The sequence below is a fragment of the Salvelinus namaycush genome, chromosome 33, assembly GCF_016432855.1.
Source record: "Salvelinus namaycush isolate Seneca chromosome 33, SaNama_1.0, whole genome shotgun sequence".
Taxonomy (NCBI): domain Eukaryota; kingdom Metazoa; phylum Chordata; class Actinopteri; order Salmoniformes; family Salmonidae; genus Salvelinus; species Salvelinus namaycush.
In genome coordinates this window covers 34,394,693-34,413,166 of record NC_052339.1, presented here as the reverse complement: position 1 = coordinate 34,413,166, position 18,474 = coordinate 34,394,693, and the positions used below count along the sequence as shown (strand labels likewise).

The 18,474-nt window shown below is 45.1% G+C and overlaps 1 long non-coding RNA gene across 1 annotated transcript in view; it reads right to left on the bottom strand.

Moving 5' to 3' along the window:
- Positions 1-15,640: 15,640 nt before the first annotated feature.
- The window catches only part of LOC120028171, a 122,892-nt gene continuing 120,058 nt past the window's right edge, over positions 15,641-18,474 (bottom strand). Inside the window, exon 3 of the long non-coding RNA XR_005473402.1 lies at positions 15,641-16,356. This is a non-coding gene — a long non-coding RNA (uncharacterized LOC120028171). The remainder of the gene's footprint in view (positions 16,357-18,474) is intronic.

The following is an 18,474-nucleotide window of genomic DNA, read 5'->3' as shown; positions in this document are numbered from 1 at the left end:
GTATTGATTATAGAAGGATGTAAGTTACAGTATTGATTATAGAAGGATGTAAGTTACAACATTGATTATAGAAGGATGTAAGTTACAACATTGATTATAGAAGGATGTAAGTTACAGTATTGATTATAGAAGGATGTAAGTTACAACATTGATTATAGAAGGATGTAAGTTACAGTATTGATTATAGAAGGATGTAAGTTACAGTATTGATTATAGAAGGATGTAAGTTACAACATTGATTATAGAAGGATGTAAGTTACAGTATTGATTATAGAAGGATGTAAGTTAACTATTGATTATAGAAGGATGTAAGTTAAGTATTGATTATAGAAGGATGTAAGTTACAGTATTGATTATAGAAGGATGTAAGTTACAACATTGATTATAGAAGGATGTAAGTTAAGTATTGATTATAGAAGGATGTAAGTTACAACATTGATTATAGAAGGATGTAAGTTACAGTATTGATTATAGAAGGATGTAAGTTACAACATTGATTATAGAAGGATGTAAGTTACAGTATTGATTATAGAAGGATGTAAGTTACAGTATTGATTATAGAAGGATGTAAGTTAAGTATTGATTATAGAAGGATGTAAGTTACAGTATTGATTATAGAAGGATGTAAGTTTACAGTATTGATTATAGAAGGATGTAAGTTAAGTATTGATTATAGAAGGATGTAAGTTACAGTATTGATTATAGAAGGATGTAAGTTACAGTATTGATTATAGAAGGATGTAAGTTACAGTATTGATTATAGAAGGATGTAAGTTACAGTATTGATTATAGGATGTAAGTTACAGTATTGATTATAGAAGGATGTAAGTTACAGTATTGATTATAGAAGGATGTAAGTTACAGTATTGATTATAGAAGGATGTAAGTTACAGTATTGATTATAGAAGGATGTAAGTTACAGTATTGATTATAGAAGGATGTAAGTTACAGTATTGATTATAGAAGGATGTAAGTTACAGTATTGATTATAGAAGGGTTGTAAGTTACAGTATTGATTATAGAAGGATGTAAGTTAAGTATTGATTATAGAAGGATGTAAGTTACAGTATTGATTATAGAAGGATGTAAGTTACAGTATTGATTATAGAAGGATGTAAGTTAAGTATTGATTATAGAAGGATGTAAGTTACAGTATTGATTATAGAAGGATGTAAGTTACAGTATTGATTATAGAAGGATGTAAGTTAAGGTATTGATTATAGAAGGATGTAAGTTAAGTATTGATTATAGAAGGATGTAAGTTACAGTATTGATTATAGAAGGATGTAAGTTAAGTATTGATTATAGAAGGATGTAAGTTACAAGTAATTGATTATAGAGGATGTAGTTACAGTATTGATTATAGAAGGATTAAGTTACAGTATTGATTATAGAAGGATGTAAGTTACAGTAGTTGATTATAGAAGGATGTAAGTTACAGTATTGATTATAGAAGGATGTAAGTTACAACATTGATTATAGAAGGATGTAAGTTACAGTACTTGATTATAGAAGGATGTAAGTTACAGTATTGATTATAGAAGGATGTAAGTTACAACGTATTGATTATAGAAGGATGTAAGTTACAAGTATTGAATTATAGAAGGATGTAAGTTACAGTATTGATTATAGAAGGATGTAAGTTACAAGTATTGATTATAGAAGGATGTAGTTAAATATTGATTATAGAAGGATGTAAGTTACAGTATTGATTATAGAAGGATGTAAGTTACAGTATTGATTATAGAAGGATGTAAGTTACAACATTGATTATAGAAGGATGTAAGTTACAGTATTGATTATAGAAGGATGTAAGTTACAGTATTGATTATAGAAGGATGTAAGTTACAGTATTGATTATAGAAGGATGTAAGTTACAGTATTGATTATAGAAGGATGTAAGTTACAGTATTGATTATAGAAGGATGTAAGTTACAGTATTGATTATAGAAGGATGTAAGTTACAACATTGATTATAGAAGGATGTAAGTTACAGTATTGATTATAGAAGGATGTAAGTTACAGTATTGATTATAGAAGGATGTAAGTTACAGTATTGATTATAGAAGGATGTAAGTTACAGTATTGATTATAGAAGGATGTAATTATAAGGATTAGTACAGTATTGATTATAGAAGGATGTAAGTTACAGTATTGATTATAGAAGGATGTAAGTTACAGTATTGATTATAGAAGGATGTAAGTTACAGTATTGATTATAGAAGGATGTAAGTTACAACATTGATTATAGAAGGATGTAAGTTACAGTATTGATTATAGAAGGATGTAAGTTAAGTATTGATTATAGAAGGATGTAAGTTAAGTATTGATTATAGAAGGATGTAAGTTACAGTATTGATTATAGAAGGATGTAAGTTACAGTATTGATTATAGAAGGATGTAAGTTACAACATTGATTATAGAAGGATGTAAGTTACAACATTGATTATAGAAGGATGTAAGTTACAGTATTGATTATAGAAGGATGTAAGTTACAACATTGATTATAGAAGGATGTAAGTTAAGTATTGATTATAGAAGGATGTAAGTTACAGTATTGATTATAGGAGGATGTAAGTTACAGTATTGAATATAGAAGGATGTAAGTTACAGTATTGATTATAGAAGGATGTAAGTTACAGTATTGATTATAGAAGGATGTAAGTTACAGTATTGATTATAGAAGGATGTAAGTTACAGTATTGATTATAGAAGGATGTAAGTTACAGTATTGATTATAGAAGGATGTAAGTTACAGTATTGATTATAGAAGGATGTAAGTTACAACATTGATTATAGAAGGATGTAAGTTACAGTATTGATTATAGAAGGATGTAAGTTACAACATTGATTATAGAAGGATGTAAGTTAAGTATTGATTATAGAAGGATGTAAGTTACAGTATTGATTATAGAAGGATGTAAGTTAAGTATTGATTATAGAAGGATGTAAGTTACAACATTGATTATAGAAGGATGTAAGTTACAACATTGATTATAGAAGGATGTAAGTTACAGTATTGATTATAGAAGGATGTAAGTTACAGTATTGATTATAGAAGGATGTAAGTTACAACATTGATTATAGAAGGATGTAAGTTAAGTATTGATTATAGAAGGATGTAAGTTACAACATTGATTATAGAAGGATGTAAGTTACAACATTGATTATAGAAGGATGTAAGTTACAACATTGATTATAGAAGGATGTAAGTTACAGTATTGATTATAGAAGGATGTAAGTTACAGTATTGATTATAGAAGGATTAAGTTACAGTATTGATTATAGAAGGATGTAAGTTACAGTATTGAATATAGAAGGATGTAAGTTACAGTATTGATTATAGAAGGGTGTAAGTTACAGTATTGATTATAGAAGGATGTAAGTTACAGTATTGATTATAGAAGGATGTAAGTTACAGTATTGATTATAGAAGGATGTAAGTTACAGTATTGATTATAGAAGGATGTAAGTTACAGTATTGATTATAGAAGGATGTAAGTTACAACATTGATTATAGAAGGATGTAAGTTACAGTATTGATTATAGAAGGATGTAAGTTACAACATTGATTATAGAAGGATGTAAGTTAAGTATTGATTATAGAAGGATGTAAGTTACAGTATTGATTATAGAAGGATGTAAGTTAAGTATTGATTATAGAAGGATGTAAGTTACAACATTGATTATAGAAGGATGTAAGTTACAACATTGATTATAGAAGGATGTAAGTTACAGTATTGATTATAGAAGGATGTAAGTTACAGTATTGATTATAGAAGGATGTAAGTTACAGTATTGATTATAGAAGGATGTAAGTTACAGTATTGATTATAGAAGGATGTAAGTTAAGGTATTGATTATAGAAGGATGTAAGTTACAGTATTGATTATAGAAGGATGTAAGTTACAGTATTGATTATAGAAGGATGTAAGTTACAACATTGATTATAGAAGGATGTAAGTTACAGCATTGATTATAGAAAGATGTAAGTTACAACATTGTTGTTACTGGAGTAATGACATTTGTTTCAAGGGTAAAAGAGCAACATCACGTCAAATGTCAAGCCATTCCCGTGTTAGTAGACATAACGTCAGACATCACAACTCCCACTGGGCCCACAGTAAACCAATACTTTATCAACATTAAGACATGTTTCTGTGTCAAATTAAGGGAATCTAATAATGTCAGATAAAGTTCCACTCTGACATAAGACAGTTCACATACACACTAACACAGAGCTGTCAGTCAGAGTCCCAAACGGCGCCCTATTCCCTATATAGTGCACTACTTTTGACCAGTGACCCAGTGAGCCCGGGTCAAAAGTAGTGCACTATAAAGGGAATAGGGTGCCATTTAGGACACGGCTACAGTGATTCTCTATGAATGAATAATATCACAGCTCTTTCATGTCAATCCAGACCTGGTAATATGGGTTGTTGTAGGGGTTGCATAGCTACATATCAATTCTTTAGAAAGAATTGTGTCAAACACTGAAATGCCAGACGAGAAGCCGTTCCAAAACATCCCGGAGACAGATGTTATTTCACCCCATGAGGAGAATCTGATGACAATGGACTAACATGGCACTGCTCGAGATTCCATTCGTGAAACGCAAACAATGGGAAAAATCTGTATTGGAGGGAGACAGGGTTTCCTTCCCAAAGTGGGAACGTTCCCATTGAGGAAAGGAAACCTCGCGGAATACCGTGCTAGATAATATGCAAATCATTTGCCTCTCTGCTTTTTGAGTTCCGGAATTTCAGAATGTACACTCGTACATGATTCACCAATGAGATTTAAACAAATCTGAGGGGTGGAGACTTCCACGTAAGGTTCTATATTTAGATATGGGGGGGGAGGAACCGTAAATAGAAGGGATTATTTGAATTCTATTGGTGGAACACGTCCTGAAATATCTTTCCTTTTGTAATCATATCATGGGGGTGGATTCGACACACATCATCAGGACTTGGTTTTACGTAGGTTTAATGGAGTCACAATGTACCATCATATTATATCCTTACTGTATACAGTCACTCCTTTTGACCGGATCTCTACGGCCCTGGTCAGAGGTAGCTCTATGTCCCTGGTCAGAGGTAGCTCTATGTCCCTGGTCAGAGGTAGCTCTGTCCCTGGTTAAAGGTAGCTCTGTCCCTGGTTAAAGGTAGCTCTATGTCCCTGGTCAGAGGTAGCTCTATGTCCCTGGTCAGAGGTAGCTCTATGTCCCTGGTCAGAGGTAGCTCTGTCCCTGGTTAAAGGTAGCTCTACGGCCCTGGTTAAAGGTAGCTCTACGGCCCTGGTCAGAGGTAGCTCTACGGCCCTGGTCAAAGGTAGCTCTACGGCCCTGGTCAATGGTAGCTCTACGGCCCTGGTCAATGGTAGCTCTACGGCCCTGGTTAAAGGTAGCGCTACGTCACGGTGGGCGGTGCTATATGTCACGGTGGGATCGGTGCTATACGCCACGGTGGGCGGTGCTATACGCCACGGTGGGCGGTGCTATACGTCACGGTGGGATCGGTGCTATACGTCACGGTGGGATCGGTGCTATACGTCACGGTGGGATCGGTGCTATACGTCACGGTGGGCGGTGCTATACGTCACGGTGGGCGGTGCTATACGTCACGGTGGGCGGTGCTATACGCCACGGTGGGCGGTGCTATACGCCACGGTGGGCGGTGCTATACGCCACGGTGGGCGGTGCTATACGTCACGGTGGGCGGTGCTATACGCCACGGTGGGCGGTGCTATACGTCGCGGTGGGCGGTGCTATACGCCACGGTGGGCGGTGCTATACGTCACGGTGGGCGGTGCTATACGTCGCGGTGGGCGGTGCTATACGTCACGGTGGGATCGGTGCTATACGTCACGGTGGGCGGTGCTATACGTCACGGTGGGCGGTGCTATACGCCACGGTGGGCGGTGCTATACGTCACGGTGGGATCGGTGCTATACGCCACGGTGGGCGGTGCTATACGTCACGGTGGGCGGTGCTATACGTCACGGTGAGCGGTGCTATACGTCACGGTGGGCGGTGCTATACGTCACGGTGGGATCGGTGCTATACGTCACGGTGGGCGGTGCTATACGTCACGGTGGGCGGTGCTATACGTCACGGTGGGATCGGTGCTATACGTCACGGTGGGCGGTGCTATACGTCACGGTGGGCGGTGCTATACGTCACGGTGGGCGGTGCTATACGCCACGGTGGGCGGTGCTATACGTCACGGTGGGATCGGTGCTATACGCCACGGTGGGCGGTGCTATACGTCACGGTGGGCGGTGCTATACGTCACGGTGGGCGGTGCTATACGTCACGGTGGGCGGTGCTATACGTCACGGTGGGCGGTGCTATACGTCACGGTGGGCGGTGCTATATGTCACGGTGGGCGGTGCTATACGCCACGGTGGGCGGTGCTATACGTCACGGTGGGATCGGTGCTATACGTCACGGTGGGATCGGTGCTATACGCCACGGTGGGATCGGTGCTATACGCCACGGTGGGATCGGTGCTATACGTCACGGTGGGCGGTGCTATATGTCACGGTGGGCGGTGCTATACGCCACGGTGGGCGGTGCTATACGCCACGGTGGGATCGGTGCTATACGTCACGGTGGGCGGTGCTATACGCCACGGTGGGCGGTGCTATACGTCACGGTTGGATCGGTGCTATACGTCACGGTGGGATCGGTGCTATACGTCACGGTGGGATCGGTGCTATACGTCACGGTGGGCGGTGCTATACGCCACGGTGGGCGGTGCTATACGCCACGGTGGGCGGTGCTATACGTCACGGTGGGATCGGTGCTATACGTCACGGTGGGATCGGTGCTATACGTCACGGTGGGCGGTGCTATACGCCACGGTGGGCGGTGCTATACGCCACGGTGGGCGGTGCTATACGTCACGGTGGGATCGGTGCTATACGTCACGGTGGGCGGTGCTATACGTCACGGTGGGCGGTGCTATACGTCACGATGGGCGGTGCTATACGTCACGGTGGGCGGTGCTATAAGTAGGTTTAACTATTGTAAAATAGATTGTGTCTGTAAAATGGGTATAAACTGAAGGTAGAAGCCGAAGTGTTGTTGTTTATTAGTTTACTCAAATTGGAGGAAGGGTGGTAGGGTTTGGGGGGAATAATAAAGGTATATTCTAAAAAAAGTATTTATATCTATATATCTATATAGGTATGTGTATGTGTAAATGTATGTCTATATAGGTATGTGTATATATATATACATATTTAAATATATGGGGGATTTGATGCAGACAATTACATTGATGGAAGCTACAATGTTTCCGCAATATTAAGCTGATCCACCCCTGATCCACCCCTGATCCACCCCTGATCCACCCCTGATCTAATTTCACTGCGATCGGTTAGTCAACATGCAATAACACCTGTACTGTCAATCACTGAGATTAATTATTAGCGTTTAGGTGAACAAAACCAGATTAACTGAGCCTTTCCCCCTCCCTTTTCCAGTGACTGATTTAAACTACAGAAAAAATGCAATACTCCAGGTCAGTATGATCAGTGATCCTGCCTAAATGCATATATGCTTTACATTACTTTGTGTGAATGATAACTCTTAACATTTAAACAATGTGAAATTCGAATACAAAAATAATTTGTTTAATACTTCTTCTTCGTATTCTGTGGCTGCATGAAATAACAAACGTAATGTGACTTCAGCGATTACATTTGGCTCACGTCATCTTTGTGGCTCCCTGATGAAACGGTAACATCCATTATCCACTAACCCACCGTTCCCCAGGCCGTCATTGAAAATAAGAATTTGTTTCTTAACTGACTTGCTTATTAGTTAAAAAAAAAAGTGTTTTAAATATATTTTTAATTACTGTAGTTAGGCTTAGCCAATCTGTACCTAGTGGCTTAACGGTGTGTTGAATACATGCAATGAACTGTGCTGAAATCGACACCCAACGGGTGAAATGGTGTGTCCCATGAATGTGTCAGCTCAATCACAAAGTGCCTGGGTTTCTACCAAGATAACATATGGCATTTTTGGGATCATTTAGCTATTTGACTTTGAATTTTAGGACCCCCGAAAGTATTTTTTTTAAACACCTTGAATAACATAGTCCACACTGAGATGGGCTGTCTGTCCCTCCACACTGAGATGGGCTGTCTGTCTCCTCCACCCTGAGATGGGCTGTCTGTCCCCCAACCTGAGATGGGCTGTCTGTCCCCCAACCTGAGATGGGGTGTCTGTCCCTCCACCCTGAGATGGACTGTCTGTCCCTCCACACTGAGATGGGCTGTCTGTCCCTCCACCCTGAGATGGGCTGTCTGTCCCCCAACCTGAGATGGGCTGTCTGTCCCTCCACCCTGAGATGGGCTGTCTGTCCCTCCACCCTGAGATGGGCTGTCTGTCCCCCAACCTGAGATGGGCTGTCTGTCCCCCAACCTGAGATGGGCTGTCTGTCCCCCAACCTGAGATGGGGTGTCTGTCCCTCCACCCTGAGATGGACTGTCTGTCCCTCCACACTGAGATGGGCTGTCTGTCCCTCCACCCTGAGATGGGCTGTCTGTCCCCAAACCTGAGATGGGCTGTCTGTCCCTCCACCCTGAGATGGGCTGTCTGTCCCCCAACCTGAGATGGGCTGTCTGTCCCTCCACCCTGAGATGGGCTGTCTGTCCCTCCACCCTGAGATGGGCTGTCTGTCCCTCCATCCTGAGATGGGCTGTCTGTCCCCCACCCTGAGATGGGCTGTCTGTCCCTCCACCCTGAGATGGGCTGTCTGTCCCCCACCCTGAGATGGGCTGTCTGTCCCTCCACCCTGAGATGGGCTGTCTGTCCCTCCATCCTGAGATGGGCTGTCTGTCCCTCCACCCTGAGATGGGCTGTCTGTCCCTCCACCCTGAGATGGGCTGTCTGTCCCTCCACCCTGAGATGGGCTGTCTGTCCCTCCACCCTGAGATGGGCTGTCTGTCCCTCCACCCTGAGATGGGCTGTCTGTCCCTCCACCCTGAGATGGGCTGTCTGTCCCCCACCCTGAGATGGGCTGTCTGTCCCTCCACCCTGAGATGGGCTGTCTGTCCCCCACCCTGAGATGGGCTGTCTGTCCCTCCACCCTGAGATGGACTGTCTGTCCCCACCCTGAGATGGGCTGTCTGTCCCTCCACCCTGAGATGGGCTGTCTGTCCCCCACCCTGAGATGGGCTGTCTGTCCCCACCCTGAGATGGGCTGTCTGTCCCTCCACCCTGAGATGGGCTGTCTGTCCCTCCACCCTGAGATGGGCTGTCTGTCCCTCCACCCTGAGATGGGCTGTCTGTCCCCACCCTGAGATGGGCTGTCTGTCCCTCCACCCTGAGATGGGCTGTCTGTCCCTCCACCCTGAGATGGACTGTCTGTCCCCACCCTGAGATGGGCTGTCTGTCCCTCCACCCTGAGATGGGATGTCTGTCCCTCCATCCTGAGATGGGCTGTCTGTCCCTCCACCCTGAGATGGGCTGTCTGTCCCTCCATCCTGAGATGGGCTGTCTGTCCCTCCACCCTGAGATGGGCTGTCTGTCCCTCCACCCTGAGATGGGCTGTCTGTCCCTCCACCCTGAGATGGGCTGTCTGTCCCCACCCTGAGATGGGCTGTCTGTCCCTCCACCCTGAGATGGGCTGTCTGTCCCTCCACCCTGAGATGGACTGTGTCCCCACCCTGAGATGGGCTGTCTGTCCCTCCACCCTGAGATGGGCTGTCTGTCCCCCACCCTGAGATGGGCTGTCTGTCCCCACCCTGAGATGGGCTGTCTGTCCCTCCACCCTGAGATGAGCTGTCTGTCCCTCCACCCTGAGATGGGCTGTCTGTCCCTCCACCCTGAGATGGGCTGTCTGTCCCCCCACCCTGAGATGGGCTGTCTGTCCCTCCACCCTGAGATGGGCTGTCTGTCCCCTCACCCTGAGATGGGCTGTCTGTCCCTCCACCCTGAGATGGTCTGTCTGTCCCCCACCCTGAGATGGGCTGTCTGTCCCTCCATACTGAGATGGGCTGTCTGTCCCTCCACCCTGAGATGGGCTGTCTGTCCCTCCACCCTGAGATGGGCTGTCTGTCCCTCCACCCTGAGATGGGCTGTCTGTCCCTCCATCCTGAGATGGGCTGTCTGTCCCTCCACCCTGAGATGGGCTGTCTGTCCCTCCACCCTGAGATGGGCTGTCTGTCCCTCCACCCTGAGATGGGCTGTCTGTCCCCACCCTGAGATGGGCTGTCTGTCCCTCCACCCTGAGATGGGCTGTCTGTCCCTCCACCCTGAGATGGACTGTCTGTCCCCACCCTGAGATGGGCTGTCTGTCCCTCCACCCTGAGATGGGCTGTCTGTCCCCCACCCTGAGATGGGCTGTCTGTCCCTCCACCCTGAGATGGGCTGTCTGTCCCTCCACCCTGAGATGGGCTGTCTGTCCCTCCACCCTGAGATGGGCTGTCTGTCCCCCCACCCTGAGATGGGCTGTCTGTCCCTCCACCCTGAGATGGGCTGTCTGTCCCCTCACCCTGAGATGGGCTGTCTGTCCCTCCACCCTGAGATGGTCTGTCTGTCCCTCCATACTGAGATGGGCTGTCTGTCCCTCCACCCTGAGATGGGCTGTCTGTCCCTCCACCCTGAGATGGACTGTCTGTCCCTTCGTACTGAGATGGACTGTCTGTCCCCACCCTGAGATGGGCTGTCTGTCCCTCCACCCTGAGATGGACTGTCTGTCCCCACCCTGAGATGGGCTGTCTGTCCCTCCACCCTGAGATGGGCTGTCTGTCCCCCACCCTGAGATGGGCTGTCTGTCCCTCCATACTGAGATGGGCTGTCTGTCCCTCCACCCTGAGATGGGCTGTCTGTCCCTCCACCCTGAGATGGGCTGTCTGTCCCTCCACCCTGAGATGGGCTGTCTGTCCCTCCACCCTGCGATGGGCTGTCTGTCCCTCCACCCTGAGATGGGCTGTCTGTCACATCCTGAGATGGGCTGTCTGTCCCTCCACCCTGAGATGGGCTGTCTGTCCCCACCCTGAGATGGGCTGTCTGTCCCTCCACCCTGAGATGGGCTGTCTGTACTCACCCTGAGATGGGCTGTCTGTCCCTCCACCCTGAGATGGGCTGTCTGTCCCTCCACCCTGAGATGGGCTGTCTGTCCCTCCATCCTGAGATGGACTGTCTGTCTCCACCCTGAGATGGGCTGTCTGTCCCTCCACCCTGAGATGGGCTGTCTGTCCCTCCATCCTGAGATGGGCTGTCTGTACTCACCCTGAGATGGGCTGTCTGTCCCCCACCCTGAGATGGGCTGTCTGTCCCTCCACCCTGAGATGGGCTGTCTGTCCCTCCATACTGAGATGGGCTGTCTGTCCCTCCATACTGAGATGGGCTGTCTGTCCCTCCATACTGAGATGGGCTGTCTGTCCCTCCATACTGAGATGGGCTGTCTGTCCCTCCATACTGAGATGGGCTGTCTGTCCCTCCACACTGAGATGGGCTGTCTGTCCCTCCACACTGAGATGGGCTGTCTGTCCCTCCACACTGAGATGCGCTGTCTGTCCCTCCACACTGAGATGGGCTGTCTGTCCCTCCATACTGAGATGGGCTGTCTTTCCCTCCATACTGAGATGGGCTGTCTGTCCCTCCATACTGAGATGGGCTGTCTGTCCCTCCATACTGAGATGGGCTGTCTGTCCCTCCATACTGAGATGGGCTGTCTGTCCCTCCATACTGAGATGGGCTGTCTGTCCCTCCATACTGAGATGGGCTGTCTGTCCCTCCATACTGAGATGGGCTGTCTGTCCCTCCATACTGAGATGGGCTGTCTGTCCCTCCATACTGAGATGGGCTGTCTGTCCCTCCATACTGAGATGGGCTGTCTGTCCCAACATACTGAGATGGGCTGTCTGTCCCTCCACCCTGAGATGGGCTGTCTGTCCCTCCATACTGAGATGGGCTGTCTGTCCCTCCATACTGAGATGGGCTGTCTGTCCCCTCACCCTGAGATGGGCTGTCTGTCCCTCCACCCTGAGATGGGCTGTCTGTCCCCTCACCCTGAGATGGGCTGTCTGTCCCTCCACCCTGAGATGGGCTGTCTGTCCCTCCACCCTGAGATGGGCTGTCTGTCCCACACTGAGCGTTGATGGTTCATCAGGCAGAGGTCATAGAGAAGCCAGATTTAGACATTGCATATAATTTTGCAGTTCCATTGGAAAGACAACATAGACAGATGTGGAAAGACAACATAGACAGATTGAGATGCAGCCCATGAAATATATCTCTAGCTTCAGTGGTGTAAAGTACTTAAGTCAACATTCTTTAAAGTACTATTTAAGTAGTTTTGTTTGGATATCTGTACTTTACTATTTACATGTTTGACTATTTTTACTTTTACTCCACTACATTCCTTAAGAAAATATTGTACTTTTTACTCCTTACATTTTCATTCGACACCTAAAAGTTCTTGTTACATTTTGAATGCTTAGCAAGACAGGAAAATAGTCCAATTCACCCACTTATCAACCGAACATCCCTGGTCATCCCTACTGCCTCTGATCTGGAGGACTCACTAAACAGAGAACATCCCTGGTCATCCCTACTGCCTCTGATCTGGTGGACTCACTAAACAGAGAACATCCCTGGTCATCCCTACTGCCTCTGATCTGGAGGACTCACTAAACAGAGAACATCCCTGGTCATCCCTACTGCCTCTGATCTGGAGGACTCACTAAACAGAGAACATCCCTGGTCATCCCTACTGCCTCTGATCTGGAGGACTCACTAAACAGAGAACATCCCTGGTCATCCCTACTGCCTCTGATCTGGAGGACTCACTAAACAGAGAACATCCCTGGTCATCCCTACTGCCTCTGATCTGGAGGACTCACTAAACAGAGAACATCCCTGGTCATCCCTACTGCCTCTGATCTGGACGACTCACTAAACAGAGAACATCCCTGGTCATCCCTACTGCCTCTGATCTGGAGGACTCACTAAACAGAGAACATCCCTGGTCATCCCTACTGCCTCTGATCTGGAGGACTCACTAAACACACATGCTTCATTTGTAAATGATGTCTGAGTGTTGGAGCGTGCCCCTTGCGTTCCGTAAATTAAAAAAAACAAGAAAATTGTGCCGTCTGGTTTGCTTAATATAAGGAATTTGAAATGATTATACTTTTACTTTTGATACTTAAGTATATTTGAAACCAAATAATTTTAGACTTTTACACAAGTATAATTTTACTGGGTGACTTTTACTTTTACTTGAGTCATTTTCTATTAAGGTATCTTTACTTTTACTCAAGTATGACAACTGGGTACTTTTTCCACCACTATCTAGCTTCAACAGATTTGTACGGAATTTCTGTATTATGCTAATTTGATTTCTGCGGGACTTGGACTCTGGGGGTTAAAACCTGCGATCGGATTGAATCCTGGCCTTAATTTCCGGTTAATCCCGGCCTTAATTTCCAGTTAATCCTGGCCTTAATTTCCAGTTAATCCTGACCTTAATTTCCGGTTAATCCTGGCCTTAATTTCCGGTTAATCCTGGCTTTAATTTCCGGTTAATCCTGGCTTTAATTTCCGGTTAATCCTGGCCTTAATTCAGTTACCTAAATGTGATGTTGTTTCTTCTTCACCTGATTTTCACGACACAGAAACAATAAAGAAAAGACATCAGACATTTGTCAACATGAACCGAGGTGACTTTACTGCATTTCAGGAAGAGACACTGTTTCCTTATTATAACACGTTGCTCCTCCCACATCCTCCATGTCAGTGAACAAGTGAACCAAGTAGAGTTGCAAAATTATGATCATTTTCACCCAAAAAACCCCAGGGTTTTCCAGAAATCCTGGTTGGACGATTCCTGGTCTCACAACCAGGATTTCTGGGAAACGGGGTAATTTTGGGAGTTACCGGAATTTCGCAACCCTAGATTCAAGTGATCTCTGAATGGGTGAAACCCTGCTAATTAATGGCTGGATGGTTTCGCCACTTCAGAACTGATTCCCAGTGAGCACACGATGTCGAAAAGACATCTTTTCAATATAAAATATGTTTTTAAGCATCTTTTATACATATTTTCAATTTCTTTTCAGTTTCTTTTCAACGTCTTTTGCTCATAGGGTTCAGAATGCAGAGATTAAAAGCACCCAGTTGATGCCATGGTGACCGGGTCAATACAACACACACAATGGGTGTAGATGTAATCGACTTAACTGTGGAGGGAAGAGAAGGGTGAAAAATCCACAAACATAGAATCACTGGTCTATCAGAGACTTTTAGTCACTAAATGCCATGTCATCATTATAATCAACAACATGGTGTCCATTCTAGAACCCATTAGGTGTATTCTAGAACACCTTGTCCATTCCAGAATACTCTGCTACTATGCATTCTAGAACGGTAGGCAGCCTCTATGGTAGGCAAGGGGGCTTGTTACATTACACACTTTACAGGGGTGGGGTATTATGATTTTAGGTCCTTACCAACATGGCTGCCAAACTTTCCTCTACCTCTCTGGTGAGAAGAACCCATTCTAGTGACGCTGTCTGTGGTGAAGTGCCCTTACACGAGGCCAGGCAGACCAAGGGGGTATACTACAAATTAGGATCAAGGAGTTTGCCAGCTAACTTGCAGAAACATTCTTAATTGGTATTGATTGCTTCAACAACCAACAACTCATATATATATCATTGATCCTGCTTCATAGTATATCCCTCTGCAGGACCCAGAGGAGAGGTTGGCCCAACCTGCTGCTTCCCCCTGCAGGACCCAGAGGAGAGGTTGGCCCAACCTGCTGCTTCCCTCTGCAGGACCCAGAGGAGAGGTTGGCCCAATCTGCTGCTTCCCCCTGCAGGACCCAGAGGAGAGGTTGGCCCAACCTGCTGCTTCCCTCTGCAGGACCCAGAGGAGAGGTTGGCCCAACCTGCTGCTTCCCTCTGCAGGACCCAGAGGAGAGGTTGGCCCAACCTGCTGCTTCCCCCTGCAGGACCCAGAGGAGAGGTTGGCCCAACCTGCTGCTTCCCCCTGCAGGACCCAGAGGAGAGGTTGGCCCAATCTGCTGCTTCCCCCTGCAGGACCCAGAGGAGAGGTTGGCCCAATCTGCTGCTTCCCCCTGCAGGACCCAGAGGAGAGGTTGGCCCAACCTGCTGCTTCCCTCTGCAGGACCCAGAGGAGAGGTTGGCCCAATCTGCTGCTTCCCTCTGCAGGACCCAGAGGAGAGGTTGGCCCAATCTGCTGCTTCCCCCTAACCACATCACAGTCACCTGATAGCAGAGTTGGGCTCAATTCCAATTGAGGTCAGTCAATTCAGGAAATAAACTGAAATTGCAATTCAATTATTGAACAAAATGGCATCCATTTTCATTGATTTCTCAAGTAATTTAAAATAAGCTATTTATAAATGTTAAAAAATTTGCTTTTTTGTTGTTGTTTGTTTTAACTTCAAATCCCTTCTTGAATTGACTGACGTCCAATTGAATAGACCCTCACCCTGCCTGCTAGCTCTATTGATGAATGCTAAACACCAGGCAGGATGGCCTTTTTGTCCACATGAAGAAACCTTTTTCTGTGCATATGATATTTCTGCAAGTCATTCACATCCATATAGATAGATGATTAAGTAATATATATTTTTTTTGTGTTTTTTTATTAATATCAGCATGAAAGATAAGCTGGGTGAATATACTGTATGAGAAGACAACAGCTACAACTTCCACAGCACTGCTATTGACTAATTTTATAATACAGTCAGTACTCAAGCATTGTTAGATGAATAAACTAGAAAATAAACATAATTACCCCTGGGAAAATAAGCTACACAACTTTGTTCCCCCCCCCCCCCCCCCTATAATGTTGCCTCTGTCTTCATGGCATGATATACATATTGGGTTTTGACCCATATCATTACACATCTATCCAACTTTATTGGGGTTTGACCCATTTCATTACACATCTATCCAACAGGGAAAATCTAGATGTTTATACTCAATCTAGTTTTTTTTAAATATATTTGTATTTATTTTTTAAAATTTAAATTCCTCGTAAATGATCAATACATGTAATGTGTTAGGATAGTGTTGTCTTCACATAGAGACTCATAGGTTTTTCCCCATCTTTTTCTAGTTAGTCGGTTATTTCATTTTTTTCTTCTCTCGGTACACATCCACACACTCCATTGCATGTTGTTCCAGGTTGTTGCCAGGATGCAGCGGCGGTCGTGGGGGAATAGGGGTCATAGGTGACGGGGAAGAGTCAGGGGTCATCCCCTTGACGACAGCCTGTTGTATCCATGGCGACCTGAGTGGTGGGTGGTGCCTGAGTTAGTCTGTTTAGTGTCCGTCCTCTCTGACACACACCTCGCTGCTCTGGGGGACCAATCAGAGAGAGGGAGAAGCAAGATGTTAGAATGGATCCTTACACATGCATCCTTCCTTCCCATCTCCATTGAAATCGTTTCTGATCTAATACATAGAAGGGATCCTGTCAAGGGACATGATCCATACCTCTAATCCTAACCATAACCTAATCCTATTCTCCACCCCTCAGAGCCTGGTTCCTTTCAAGGATTCTTCCTAGGTTCCTGCTTTTCTAGGAGTTTTTCCTAGCTTCTACATTACTTGATCTTTGGGGTTTAAGTCTAGGTTTTATGTACAGCACTTTGAGACAACTGCTGATTTAAAAAGGGTTTTAGAAATAAATGTGATTGATTGAGGCCCTATACTAAATATCTTCACAATACATCCTTTGTTCCTGGAAAGAATCACTGTTTTAATACGTAGAATGGTTCCTGTCATGAGGACTTCTGCCCTACCCTTAACCCGAATGCTAACGTTAGCCCCTTAACCCTAATGCTAACGTTAGCCCCTTAACCCTGATGCTAATGTTACACCCTTAACCCTAATGCTAACGTTAGCCCCTTAACCCTAATGCTAATGTTAGACCCTTAACCCTAATGCTAATGCTAGACCCTTAACCCTAATGCTAATGTTAGACCCTTAACCCTAATGCTAACTTTAGACCCTTAACCGTAATGCTAACGTTAGCCTCTTAACCCTGATGCTAACTTTAGACCCTTAACCCTAATGCTAACATTAGACCCTTAACCCTAATGCTAACATTAGACCCTTAACCCTAATGCTAATGTTAGCCCCTTAATCCTAATGCTAACATTAGACCCTTAACCCTAATGCTAACCCCAATGCTAACGTTAGCCCCTTAAACCTAATGCTAACGTTAGCCCCTTAACCCTAATACTAACGTTAGCCCCTTAACCCTAATGCTAACGTTAGACCCTTAACCCTAATGCTAACGTTAGCCCCTTAACCCTACTGTTAACGTTAGCCCCTTAACCCTAATGTTAACGTTAGCCCCTTAACCCTGATGCTAACGTTAGACCCTTAACCCTGATGCTAACGTTAGACCCTTAACCCTGATGCTAACGTTAGACCCTTAACCCTGATGCTAACGTTAGACCCTTAACCCTAATGCTAACGTTAGACCCTTAACCCTAATGCTAACGTTAGACCCTTAACCCTGATGCTAACGTTAGACCCTTAACCCTAATGCTAACGTTAGACCCTTAACCCTAATGCTAACGTTAGACCCTTAACCCTAATGCTAACGTTAGACCCTTAACCCTAATGCTAACGTTAGACCCTTAACCCTAATGCTAAAGTTAGACCCTTAACCCTGAGTCTAACTTCAGGCCCTACCCTTAACCCTAACTTCAGGCCCTACCCTTAACCCTAACGTTAGGCCCTACCCTTAACCCTAACGTTAGGCCCTACCCTTAACCCTAACGTTAGGCCCTACCCTTAACCCTAACGTTAGGCCCTACCCTTAACCCTAACGTTAGGCCCTACCCTTAACCCTAACGTTAGGCCCTACCCTTAACCCTAACGTTAGGCCCTACCCTTAACCCTAATGTTAGGCCCTACCCTTAACCCTAACGTTAGGCCCTACCCTTAACCCTAATGTTAGGCCCTACCCTTAACCCTAACGTTAGGCCCTACCCTTAACCCTAACGTTAGGCCCTACCCTTAACCCTAATGTTAGGCCATATCCTTAACCCTAACGTTAGGCCCTACCCTTAACCCTAACGTTAGGCCCTACCCTTAACCCTAACGTTAGGCCCTACCCTTAACCCTAACGTTAGGCCCTACCCTTAACCCTAACGTTAGGCCCTACCCTTAACCCTAATGTTAGGCCCTACCCTTAACCCTAACGTTAGGCCCTCTTTTAATGCTTTAGACATTCATCAACCCTTCGTCTATTGGCTATACATCTCTCCCTCTCTCCTTCTTCCTGTCTCTTTCTCTTTCCTCATGTCTCTCAATCTGTCTCTGTATATCTCCCTATACATCTCTCTCTCTCTCCTTCTTCCTGTCTCTTTCTCTTTCCTCATGTCTCTCAATCTGTCTCTGTATATCTCCCTATCTGTCTCTCTCTCTCTCTCTCCTTCTTCCTGTCTCTTTCTCTTTCCT